Raw genomic sequence first — 12,697 nt, forward strand, 5'->3', positions numbered from 1 at the left:
AAACAGACTTCGGATGGGGCCTGTTGAAGAGCATGGGGGAGCGAGTTCCATAGTGTCGCCACGTTGGCCGAGAAAGTTCGTCCTCCCAGTCTGGCTCTTTTTGCTCTGGGAACTGCAAGTCTGACATAGTTGTTGGATCTGAGGGAACGAGATTGAGTGTACCTAGGTAGTCGATCTTTCAGGTAGTTTGGGCAGTTACCGTAAATGGATCTGAAGGCCAAAGTAAGTGCTTTAAATTTTATTCTGCTTGCAACTGGTAGCCAATGGAGGGAGAGGAGATACGGAGAGACTGAGTGTTTGAAAGGAATCCTCATTAAAAGTCTCGCAGCCGCATTTTGGACCAGTTGTAGTTGCTGTATAAGGTGCTTTGGTAGGCCCAGATACAGACCGTTGGCGCAATCCAGCCTGGATGTAACTGTGGCGTGGATTACAGTTTTACGGCAGCTAGCTGGGAGAAGCCGAAGGATCTTACGTAGATTCCTCAGCTTACTCATACAGCAGCCGGCAACTTGCTGGATGTGTGATACAAAGGACAACTTGTCATCCCACCGCACCCCTAGATTTCTTGCTGAATGGCTGGGCGAGGGGGCTTGTCCCATCTCTGCCGGCCACCACAAATCCGGTGGTGGAGGGGATGTTTTGCCGAAGAAGATCACCTCTGTCTTACTAGCATTCAGTTTTAATTTATTAGTGTTCATCCAGCAGGCCACGTCTTGAAGGCACCCCTTAAATCTCAGAAAGGATGCCTCTGACACTTCTGAATATGGGAACGCCAATTGGGTGTCATCGGCGTATGAAATTGCCTTGATCCCCCAGTTGGCAATCAGCGTGAAGAGTGGAGCCAGGTAAACATTAAATAAGAGTGGACTCAGGGCCGAGCCCTGTGGAACGCCACAGCTCAGGGTTTTAGGTGTAGAGGAGACGTTCCTTAGTGCCACCTTCTGAGTTCTCTGGGTCAGATACGACTGTAGCCACTCCAATGCATGGTCCTGGATACCTATCTCCGCCAGTCGTGCCAGCAGTATAGCGTGGTCGACTGTATCGAAGGCGGCCGACAGATCCAGGAGCACCAGCATCGCTGAGTCTCCCGAGTCCATCGACCACCTCACTGACTCTGCCACCTCAATTAAAGCCGTCTCAGTGCTAAATCCGGGTCTAAAACCTGATTGTGTCTCGTGTAGAATTTTATTGTGCTCAATAAATTGATTCAGTTGACGCTGGATGGCTTTCTCAAGCATTTTGCATGGTGCTGCAAGGAGAGAGATCAGACGGAGATTATTGAGATCCTTAGGGTCTCCATTAGGTTTTTTTTTTTAAGGGGAGGAGAGTGGCATGTTTCCAGATTTTCGGGAACACCCCCGAAGAAATGGACAGATTCCATATGTGCTGAATGGTGGGGGCCACAAAGTCTGCTATGCGACTCCACAGTTTAGGGGGGCAAGGTTCGTCCGGCGAGCCAGATTTGCACCGACTTAGTTCGCGCTTGACCGTGTTTAGGTCTATTAAATCAAATTGTGTCAGAATAGCACGGTCCGATATTATACCTGCTAGATCGGATTTTACCGTGGTCTTCTCTGGGCCAAAGGACTCGTACACTTTCTTAATTTTTGAGTCAAAAAAGTCTGAGATGCTGTTACAAAACGAGATTGACGGGGTAACTTCCCTCTCGATGTGTGTAGTGCTTGGGAAGCTTTGTTGCATGTTGAGTTACAGAGCTTTGCAGTAGTCTATTTTAGATAGGAACAGGGTGCTGATTAATGTTTTTTGAAGTTCATGGGGGATAAATGGAAGAATTGTTTTTACTGTTCTGAATGTGCTGAAGGTGTTTGTTATGTTAAAGTAAGCATGACCACTCACACGTAAGGGTCTCAAGGCGCTGGGGGGTGGTGGGGTGGGGGTTCGCAGGTTCCAGTCCATCAAGGAGGGGTCTGTCGAAGAGACAGGTTTTGAGATTTCTTGCGTAGATGGGGAGCAAGGTTTTCTGTCTGAGGTGGAGCGGAAGGTCGTTCCAGGCTCTGGCCACGCTGAAAGAGAAGGAGCGGCCTCCTGATCTGGTCTTTCTGGGCGAGGGACCACGGTGTAGGAGAGCTAGGCTGATCGTAGGATCCTTTGGGGTGCGTGGAATTTGACTGTTCAGGTATGCTGGTCCGGTGTCCAGCCCACACTCACCAAGCCCGGTGTCGTGGGCCTTGTGAGCGTGGGTTTGCATCTTGAAGGTGAGTCTAGCTTCGATGGGGAGCCAGCGGAATGTGTGCAGGTGCTGGGAGATGTGGCAGTGTCTTGGCAGGTTGAGGACCAGTCTTGCGGCGATGTTTTGTATGTTCCATAGCTTGCAGGTGAGGTTTCTGTTTATTCTGGCATAGAGTGCGTTGTCGTAGTCGAGCCTGCTGGTGACCAGGGCGTGAGTGACAGTCTTTCTGTGTTTGAGGGGGATCTATTTGAAGGTCTTATGTATGAGGCGGAGGGTGTGGAAGCAGGAGGATGAGACTGAGTTATCTGGCAGTCGATTTTGAGCTCTGAGTCCAGGATGATTCCCAGGTTGCGTGCATGGTCCGTTCGGGTGGGTGGGCTTCCGAGGGTGGGGGGCCACCAGGTGTCATTCCAGACATCTGGCTTTAGGCCCATGATGAGTACTTCTATTTTGTTGGTGTTTTTCATCCATTTGGTGAAGGCAGATGAGGTGACTGCATTCACCTGTCCTCTGAACATCAGCTTGTCTTAAAAAATGACACCCAGGTTTCTGACCTTTTATACAGGGAATGGCAGTGTGTCCGGATTCTGTGACCTCCAGTTGGGAGATCCTAAGTCAGATTTGCTGCCAAAGAAGTTTACCTTTATCCACTTTTCAACTTTTTCCATGCAGTAGTGAAATCTATCTGCTGTTTTATTTACATTACTGGAAATGGAAACTGTAATGTGTGCGTCATGGACATATGACACCAGGGAGAAGCTGAGCACACAATGCAACAGTGCCTATGCTGAAACTAATTTTCCTAGTAATCCTTAAACTTTCACCTTGTTATTATTATTAATTTAATTTTATAAGGCGCACAGCTACCCAGAGGTTTCCGGCCACCATCGGACCTATGCAAGCAGAGAGAGGAAAACATTATTGGTTAAATAACCATGTTTTGAGACTTTTTCGTAAGGTCTTATGGTTGGTTTCATGCCGAAGTGGCGTGGAGAGTGAATTCCATAGTAAGGGGGCCAGATAGGTAGAAGACCGGCCACCCATACGGGACCGTGTGATCCTAGGAACTGAAAATTTGGCCTAAGTGGAAGATCGAAATACGCGTTGGAAGGTAGGGATGGACTAGGGAATTTAGGTACTGTGGTGCTGTGCCCATTTTAATTTTATGCATATAACGCAGGGCCTTGAATTTAATGATGTTCTCCATCCTCAGCCAGTAGAAGGCGAGGAGGGAGCCTGATATAAAGGCTTTTCTAGGCACCTGCCAAAGCAGTCTTGCTGCCGAGTTCAGTACAACCTAAAGCTTTCAAACCACCTCCTTGTTGACTCCCAAATACAGGGCGTTGCCATAGTCCAGCCTATACGTGATCAGGGCCTGGACCACAGTTCTTTGTGTGGGACTAGACAACATCCACAGTATTTTTTTGAGCCATTTTAGAACGGTGAAGCAGGTTGAGGCGACCCTGACTGCTTGCTGCCTCATTGACAGCTGGTCGTCAATGATTATGCCTAGGTTGCGGACCATTTGTAGTGGCTGGGGGAGATCACCCATTTGAGAGGGCCTATGTTGTGGGCCCCAAAGATCTTTATTTTTACAGAGGTTTTGGACTTCTGTTTTTCCACCATTTAGCTTTAACATGTTGGCGTTCATCCAACCGCCTATGTTTTGGAGTCCTACCTGAAGAGAGGATACCTCAGATACCTCATTAGTGGCGAGAGAGAGAATATTAGCTGGGTATCATAAGCATATGAATATATGCATAGATCAGCCTCTTCTGCTATTGTTGCAAGGGGTCTGACATAGATATTAAATAATAATGGACTGAGGATAGAAGGAACCCTGTGGTACTGCAGGGGAAGCATGGGACTAAGAGCTTGTTGATGTATATATGTCACGAATACCTTTCCCTGTCCCCTACCCACACGTGACCACTCAGTACCCATTCCCTTTTCCTTCTTTTGTTCTCACACCAAGAGCACTGTATTATATCTCACAATTGCCATAATGAGCAACGACATTGCCTCTATCTGTTAAATACTTTGAATAATATCGCATCAGATTTTCTATTCTGCTATAAAATAAAGTGGACACATGCCACAACAAATTTGTTTTGTGTTTTGCTTCTATCATTTACTTTTCACGAAAATAATTGCCTACTGCTGTGACCACACTGTTTTATACTGTACTTATAGACCCAGGTCAGGTAGTATATATGGGTTACCCCCTTTATATACAATACTCTTAGGGCAAGTGCACACTTGCAAGGGTTTTTTACTCAGGAACCATCTGGTCCTACCATGTCAGAGAGGGAAACACTTTCCTACACTGAGGAATACTTAAACAGCTTGATACAGGGTGATTCCTCTTCGACCTTCCTATCATCCAGTACTCCCAATATTGATTACTCTTTGAATGAGAAAAGTAACAAATTGGAACACTTAGAAAAGAAACTGATCCGCACCAGACTCCATGGCCCCCTCCTTACCAAATACCTGCAAGCAAATATAATACCAAAGCATCAGGTGTTTTATACACTGTACAAAAAAAACCTTGGGAGCTGTGAGCTCATGCAATCAATCAATCAATCAAAGACATTTGTAGAGCGCACTACTTACCCGTAGGGTCTCAAGGCGCTGGGGGGAGGTGGGTGCCGTTACTGCTCGAACAGCCAGGTCTTCAGCTTCTTCCTGAAGGAGAGGTGGTCTTGGGTCAGGCGCAGGTCGGTCAGGAGGGAGTTCCAGGTCTTGGCGGCCAGGTAGGAGAAGGACCTTCCTCCTGTTGTTGCTCTTCGGATTCGGGGGACGGCGGCGAGGGCGTGGTTGGCTGATCGGAGGTGGCGTTTGGGAACGTAGAAGTTGATTCGGTTGTTGAGGTAGCTCGGGCCTTGGTCGTGTAGGGCTTTGTGTGCGTGGGTGAGGAGGCGGAAGGTGATTCTTTTGTTGACGGGGAGCCAATGCAGGTCTCTCAGATGTCCGGAGATGTGGCTGGTTCGTGGGATGTCGAGGATGAGTCTGGCTGAGGCGTTCTGGATCCGCTGGAGTCTCTTCTGGAGCTTGGCGGTGGTACCGGCGTAGAGGGCGTTGCCGTAGTCCAGTCGACTGGTGACGAGGGCCTGGGTGACGGTCTTCCTGGTCTCGGTGGGGATCCACCAGAAGATCTTCCGTAGCATGCGTAGGATGTTGAAGCACACCGAGGAGACGGCGTTGACTTGCCTGGTCATGGAGAGGGAGGAGTCCAGGATGAAGCCCAGGTTGCGTGCGTGGTCTGTCGGTTTGGGTGCGGTGCCCAGGGCGGGAGGCCACCAGGAGTCGTCCCAGGCGGAGGGCGAAGAGCCCAGGATGAGGACCTCCGTCTTGTCTGAGTTCAGTTTCAGGCAGCTGGTCGTCATCCACTCGGCTACATCTTTCATCCCTTCGTGCAGATTGGCTCTGGCGGCGGCGGGGTCGTTGGTCAGGGAGAGGATCAGCTGGGTGTCGTCGGCGTAGGAGATTATGTTGAGGTTGTGTTGGCGTGCGATGGCCGCGAGGGGGCTCATGTAGACGTTGAAGAGGGTGGGGCTCAGCGAGGATCCTTGAGGGACGCCGCAGATGACTTCGGTGGCCTCTGACTTGTACGGTGGTAGGCGGACTCTCTGTGTTCTTCCGTCGAGGAAGGAGATGATCCATTCCAGTGCCTTCTCCTGGATTCCGACGTTGCTGAGGCGCTGTACTAGGGTGCGGTGGCAGACAGTGTCGAATGCCGCGGAGAGGTCTAGGAGGATGAGGGCCGCTGTGTCTCCGTTGTCCATCAGGGCTCGGATGTCGTCGGTGGCAGCGATGAGGGCGGTCTCGGTGCTGTGGTTGGCTCGGAAGCCAGACTGTGAGGGGTCGAGGGATCCATTTGTCTCAAGGAAGGCGGCCAGCTGCTTGTTGACGGTCTTCTCGATGACTTTGGCTGGAAACGGGAGGAGCGAGATGGGGCGGTAATTCTTGAGTTCGGTGGGGTCCACTGTGGGTTTCTTGAGTAGAGCTCTGAGTTCGGCGTGCTTCCAGCTCTCAGGGAAGGTGGCGGTGTCGAAGGAGGTGTTGATAATGTCCCGCAGGTGGGGTGCGATGACAGCGTCGGCCTTGTTGAAGACGTGGTGAGGGCAGGGGTCGGTCGGAGATCCGGAGTGGACGGAGTTCATCATGCGGACGGTGTCTTCGGTGCTGATCGGAGTCCAGGCGCGGAGGGTGGTGGTGGGGGGCGGTGGTTCGGTCGTGGTGTGCGTTGGTTGGGTGCTGAAGCTGTTGTGTATGTCCGCGATCTTGTTGTGGAAGTAGGAGGCGAGGGAGTTGCAGAGGTCTTGCGATGGGGTGATGTCGTTGTTTCCTGCGCTGGGGTTGGATAGCTCTTTCACGATGTTGAAGAGTTCCTTGCAGTTGTGTGCGTTGTTGTCCAGCCGGTCCTTGAATGCAGTTTTCTTGGCGGCGCGGATCAGCTGGTGGTGCTTCCGGGTGGCAAGCTTGAAGGTGGTCATGTTGTCCGGTGTTGGTTCCCTTCTCCAGACTTTCTCGAGGGCTCGGCAGTTCTTCTTGGAGCTCTTGAGTTCGTCGGTGAACCATGGGGCTTTCTTGCTGCCGGGTCTGCTGGGCGGGGTCCTCAGCGGGGCGAGTTCGTCCGTGCAGTTGCTGATCCACTTCGTGAGGTTGTCGGCGGCCTGGCTGGGGTTCGCTGAGCTGGCAGGAGGGTGCTGGCTCAGGGAGGTGGCGAGCTGGTCGGCTGTGATCTTGTTCCAGCTTCTGCGGGCAACCTGTTGCTGGTGGTGGTGGGTCGTCGTTCTTTTGAAGGTGAAGTGGACACAGCTGTGGTCCGTCCATTGAAGTTCTGTGGCGTGGCTGAAGGCGATGTCTGTGCTGGATGAGAAGACGGCGTCGAGTGTGTGTCCGGCGAGGTGGGTGGGGGTGGACACCAGCTGCTTGAGTCCAAGATTGGCGAGGTTGTCGAGCAGGGTGCTGGTGTTGCAGTCGTTGTTGTTCTCCAGGTGGAAGTTGAGGTCCCCCAGGAGGATGTAGTCAGCGGAGGGGAGGGCATGCGGGCTGACGAAGTCGGTGATGTCCTCGCTGAATTGAGTGCGTGGTCCCGGAGGTCGGTAGATCAGGGTGCCTCTGAGGGTGGTCTTCGGGTCGGTGTGGATCTGGAAATGCAGGTGTTCGGCGGTGGTAAGGGTGTTGTCGGTGCTGGTCGTGATACGGATGGTGTTCCTGTGGATGATGGCGATGCCTCCTCCCATCTGGTTGGCGGTACGGTCCCTCCGGGTGATCTTGTAGCCCTCAGGGATGGCGATGGCGATGTCGGGCGCTGAAGAGGCGTTCAGCCAGGTCTCCGTGAGGAAGGCAACGTCCGGGGCTGTGGTGTCTAGGAGGTTCCAGAGTTCGATGGCGTGTCTGTGGACGGAGCGGGTGTTGAGGAGGATGCACTTCAGGTGGTTGCTGCTGGTGTTCGGCTTGGCAGGTGCTGGTGGCGGGCAGGTCCGGATGCAGGTAACCTTGCAGGCGTGGCAGCTGAAGGGTCCGTGGGAGCGTCGTGGGGTGGCTCGGTAGCATCCTGGGGTTCGGCCGGTGTTGAGTGCAATGAGGGTGGCGGCGGTGTACGTCAGGCGGGTCGGCCGGGGTCCTCGTGGGCCAGGGGTCCTGGCACTGGGCGCGGTCCAGGCGCGGACGGGCGTAGACGGGCTTACCTTTGGCGCGCCTTCGGCGCACAATCGGCGCGCCCGCTGCGCGTGACCGCTGTTCGTTCGCACGGTCGCCATATATGGCGAAGTGCGCGGGGGGGCGGAGCAGCTGGGAGGCGGGAGCGGGGGGGAGGGAACAGAAGGAAAAAAGGGGCGGGGTTAGCGTCGGTGGCGGGGAGCGGGGAGGGAAGGCGAAGATGCAGTTACTGGCAACAGAACAGGCAATAGAGAGGTACAAATAAAACAATTCTAAACAAATCTAAACAATAGTGACAACAGGGGCACAGGGTGAGAAGCGGCGCCCAGGAGCGAGCACGGACCACGCCGCTCGAAGGAGGGGGCGTGGTCACGCGGCGGCAGCCGGGCAGCGAGGCAGTAAGACGGGGAGGCACACGCAGCAGCTGGTGGCCGTGCGGCGCGGGGGTGTCCTAGAACTAGGTCACCCCCAACACATACAACACAACCATACAACACAAACCAAAGCACGGCCTTCTCAATGTGCTTTGCCCGCAGAAAACTGAATGGTCTGATTTGTGTCGCTCAACTTCAAAGGACATTCTCACCAAAGCACAGTGGATAAACACAAATCCAAGCTTATGCTACCCCCTGGAGCACAGAAATGTTATTACACTCAGTGCATAGCAGTTGAAAAGTTCTCATCAAGGCTTGGCTGGTATAGATAGTCAAAAATAACTTCATTTTTATTCACATATTGGTTCAGAGTGTGACTTTAGACAACTTTGACTCCATAGATATAGGTTTATGAAACTTTAACCAAGAAATTTAAACACGGAACACATTCAAGCTATTAACCATGCACCATTCTTTCTCTGTCATTCAGGTCACCCCCACAAAGAGTAGAAAGAGTGCATAGAAATATTTAAAAAATGACGTTTTCTCCTGGGTGGCCTGCATTTTAGTCCTATTGGGAAGAAGGCTGTACTGTCTAGTTAACTGAGGAAAAGATTGCTGACATTTACAAGGGGGTTAGATTGACACTGGAGACAAGATTTGCAAAATCAGTCAATGTAGCTATGACCAATCACAAGTTTCAAGTGCAACCACAGAGATGGTGGAAGAGTTTGTGACATGTTTGAGAGAGTTGTCTACAAAGTGACAATTTGGTGACATGGCAAGTGAGGTGATTAAAGATAAACTATTTGACCAGTGCCAAAGCTAGCAAAATGTAGAAAATACTGTGGGTGCTAAAACAAAAACACTAAAGTAAGGAATATATAATGCCAAAAAAAAGTGTCACACCTATGTATGACAGAAGTTAAGCACATTGAAAGTAGGAAGGTGAAGGGGTAGCAATGGTGAAAGAGGTAATGTTGGAAATTAAGGGTGTAAACAAAAACAGCAATCATTGCAGCTGAGGAATCAGTTGGTAAGGTCAATAGCAAGTAAAGACGAGGGAGGTTTAAGGATCTGAACTTGTGTGGGATCATCTATCAAAAATTGCCATGCTATAAAGAAAGACTGCAGCAGAGATGGCAGAAGAGGGCACTTTTCCAGGATGTCCATGGAAAGAGGATAAGGCAATGTTGCCTCTGTAACTAGGGATAGGGAAGATATAAAAAGGGTCTTGAGTCTGGGGGATAGAATGCAGGACAAAGGAGGAAATGTAGACCAAAGACGACATTTGTAATCAAAGACAATAAAGTCGACCTGATGGTGGATTGATGTATGCCATCACAGAGGAAGTTTTATTGGAGCCTAAAGACATTAATCCTAGCTGGTACCAGGGTAGCTTAATATATATAATATGATACATGCTGGGGGATATAATGTTCAAAGAGCGAGAATCATCAAGGGTAATGTCTATGTGGCAAAATCAGGCCCATCGTATTCAGGATGCACCAATATGACTTCCCTATAAAAACTGTCCCGAGGGTGAAAAATTCATCTCATGGTAATGGCGGAGCAAAATGTGAAAGAGGTCATCAAGGAGGCTAATGCAGTGTTTGAGGCAAATCGGATTTAAGGAGCAATACTGGCGAGGCACAAAGCCAGAAGAATACTGATTCTCCGAATGTATCTTCGCCGTCACGGGGACGTGCGATCGGGCCCATGTTATTTAGAGTCACCAAAGCGTCCGGGCGAGCTCGGATTGGTCTTGGTCTGATAAATGCATGCATCCTGGGAGGTCAGCGCTCGTCGGAATGTATTAGCTCTAGAATTACCACAGCTATCTAAGTAACAGATGGAGCGATCAAAGGAACCATAACTGATTTAATGAGCCATTCACAGTTTCACTGTACCGGCCGTGTGTACTTATGTGTGCATGGCTTAATGTTTGAGAAAAGCATATGCTACTGGCAGGGTCACCCAGGTAGCAACAAATGCTGATAGGGTGGGCTTTGGGAGCCGTGTGCCCATCATCCGACCAGCAAACTTCGCACCCTACCTCTCGGGAGCCTGCTGGGGAAGGAGCCCACCCGCCTGGGCGGGAGGGCTTGCTGAAGGGGGTGGAGAGGTGTGGTCGCACGGGCACCAGCGGGCCCAGCCGTTAACCCCGGAAGGGAGAGGAGGGCTGAGGCACAGCCTGAGCGAGACACAGGGGTGCCAGAGCCTGGTGGCGGCGGCACCCCTCAGAACGGTCATTCCGAGCTACTGCAGAAATGCGCTGGGTGGAGAGGGGTGATGACGTGTCGCGCTGGGCCTACGGACCTGTAGGGTGGCAGCATCAGAGGTCCGGGCGCCACCCGATCCCTTCCACTCGGGTGGCGGCTGCCAGAGCTGCTCTGCCTTCCCTCTGCTGGGTAGGGTGGAGGGGCCTCCCACCAGGCGGCAGGCCGTCGAGTCGAATGGTCCATGCAGGGTGGAAGCCCTTTGCTAGAAACAACAGCCAAGACTGGCCAAGCAGTCCATCCGAAAACCGACTGAGTGTGCGCAATCGATCGGAGATTTACTGATTGTGATACCGAAAGAAGTCAAGGATATTCTTGTAATTGCCACGTATCAGAGGATGCACACCCAGGTAGATCTCCTGGGCCCCAAGAGGAAATATATGTAACATAATGTCTAAGGAGGAAAGGAGAGCAGGCAGGTGCCTCTTATTCCGTACTGCAACAAGTTTTGCTCACTCAGATGAGAAGTGTCAAGAGTTAGGCAACTTTGTCAGAGTAACACTCGTCGGCAGGGGGGTTGTATATAGATGTGGATGCCCACCCTGTCCCCTTGAAACAATAGGCACACAGTTTTTGGTATTTTAAAATGAAATGTTATTTATCATGCACTATTAGTACATACATTGCATATATGAGAATCAAAGTAGTCATTACGGTAATCTGAGCAGTTATATCATAGAACAAGGTAAACATTTGAAAAGCTACAAACATTTTATGATATACATCCCTATTTTCTCTATTAGATTACCTCAGCCCCTACTTAATATCTCCATATTTATGATCAGCATAATGGTTATTATAGTGGCTAAATGGCAATCTGAATTCCATAGCTATTCATATGCCAAGCCTCAGAAGTTTCCCGGCATACCTTAGAATCCACCCACAGTCAGACAGCACTACTTTAGCATGTCCATTAAACAATAACTCCTCATGTCTGCCCCTCACAAATCCTCAGTGTTATGTGTAGGGATGGACATAACTCAGGCAATTAGCCTGAGTGATTATGCAAAATTGCAGGAAAGTTATTCAGACTATGCACAATTACTCGAGGAGCGTAACCCAGCATTTAGTGCTGTTTCTGAGCATAAAATGCACCCTTGCATTCAAATTCTGGGTGAATTCTGACTTCATCTTGGTAGGGGATTTTAATGTTCATAGTGAACTACCCTTGGTCTGCATCAAATTAATCAGGGACCCACGCACTTAGCCGGTCACACCTTGGACCTTGTGCTATGTAACTCCACCTCTATAAAATGTCTCCCTCCCTGTCAAGTGGATTGGACTGACCACTCCATTATTGAATTCTATACTCGCTCCAACCATGAGGCTAAGGGGGTCCAGAGGACCTTGGCTGATGTCAGAAGACCCTGGAATAAATTAACGCCTGAGAGCTTTAGGGAGAAATTTACCGAACCTAACTGGGCTGAATGTGGCGACAATGTCACCGCTGTACTAGCCATTTTCAATGAAGCGGTAACTACCTCCATCAACCACGTTGTTCCTTTTAGAACATATAAACCACGACCTGCCCCAAAACAGGAAGTCTGGTACACAGACGATCTCAGACAACTAAAAATCACTGCACGGAAATCTGAAAAACGATGGAGAGTTACACGCAAGGCAGAGGATAAAGAAATTTATAGGACTTCCCAAAAACATTATCATAAAGCTACTAGATCTGCTCGGAAACATCACATAGCAGCCCAAATATCAGCAGCGGGTAAAAATGCTAAAGTCCTTTACCAAATCTTACAGACCTTTATCAAGCCTGCAGCCTGTGAAACGGAGGGGATTGAGTCCCAGGAACTCTGTGATAACATCTCACAGTTCTTTGTTAGGAAAATAGAAGGCATTTATGCTAAGATCTTAGCCTCAAAATCTACTTCTAACACTTTGAGAACTGATGACAGTATGGCTCCGCCACATCTCAGCACAGCAGAAAACAACGCTAGCAAGCTTGTTGAATTCCCTCCCATATCAATGGAGGACATTGACACTCTAATCAATCAAACTAAGAGTGGATGCCCTTCGGATATCGTTCCAGCTCGGATCATGTCACTTTTGAGGGATGATCTAGGAGTGGGTATTCAGTGGGTAGTTAATCTATCCTTAGGATCAGGGGAAGTCCCCCCTGATTGGAAGCATGCTTTGGTGAGGCCTCTACGGAAGAACATCTCCATTCC

This window comes from Lissotriton vulgaris, chromosome 9, assembly GCF_964263255.1.
Source record: "Lissotriton vulgaris chromosome 9, aLisVul1.2, whole genome shotgun sequence".
Lineage (NCBI taxonomy): Eukaryota > Metazoa > Chordata > Amphibia > Caudata > Salamandridae > Lissotriton > Lissotriton vulgaris.